This window comes from Propithecus coquereli, unplaced genomic scaffold (genome assembly GCF_000956105.1).
Source record: "Propithecus coquereli isolate 6110/MARCELLA unplaced genomic scaffold, Pcoq_1.0 Scaffold3, whole genome shotgun sequence".
NCBI lineage: Eukaryota > Metazoa > Chordata > Mammalia > Primates > Indriidae > Propithecus > Propithecus coquereli.
Window position 1 is genome coordinate 3,652,859 of NW_012148618.1, and position 1,005 is coordinate 3,653,863.

Here is a 1,005-nt window from a genome sequence, read left to right on the forward strand (position 1 = left end):
TATTGTACGTAAGGTAACTTTTAGCAGAGAGAAGTAAAAAGAGTTACATATTGAATGAGAAGGGATATTACTACAGACATTGGATTAAAACTCATACCTGAGGGAAAAAGAATGCAGCATCAACTAGTGGAAGGTATTTGACTTTTTCCTCTGTGTACCTCACCAGTATGTTTCAGGCAATCTATTTAATTCTCTGAGGACATGTTTCTCTTTGTAAAAATATAAATATTGAGAATCTCACAGAGTTTTAAGATTATCATAGAAAAAACATTTATGGAAGGACATTGCTTCTATAATGGGATGAAAAAATTGGTTTTTTTTATTTTTATACTCCTAAAATTGCAACTTTGTCTCCTTTTCCTAATTTTTCAATTACATCAATCCCAGAACTAACATTATCCCTTTTATTAGCATTCACCCTTTGTCACAGAATTCCAAGGTAAGAATTCCACAGGTGCTTTAATAGAATGTCCTATGGCCTCTTGTAAGTCCTTTTATACTATTAATAACCCCTCCTTGGATGGGAAGATGAAGGGTGAAAACACATTTTTGGAAAGCAAGAAGAATGTCTGATGTGGCCCTTGTATCTGTACCTCTTATGGGTTGCTAAGTACGTGTGTGTTAGTTTAGAGAGAGTGTAAGTAGTAGATATTTTAAAGAAAGTGTATCATGTATATTTTGCTTACAGAAAGTGCTCATCTGCACAATAAAATTATTGCTAATAAGCTTTGGAAACTGTACTACTTTGATATCAACTTTAATGGATAAGAGAAATAATATTTACTAAAAATCACTGAGTCCTGAAAGAGTTGAAATATTTTATTTTCTGATTCATCTTCACAACAATCTATTATTTAGAGTGTCCTCTGTTCCCGTATGAGGAAATGGAAACAGAAACAGGTTTAGCTTGAGGTCACAAGATCCACAAGTATAGAGTAAGATTTCAGATTAGGTCTGACTAAAAAGTCTATGATTATTCAATTAATTCTACTAAATTTTGGTTAA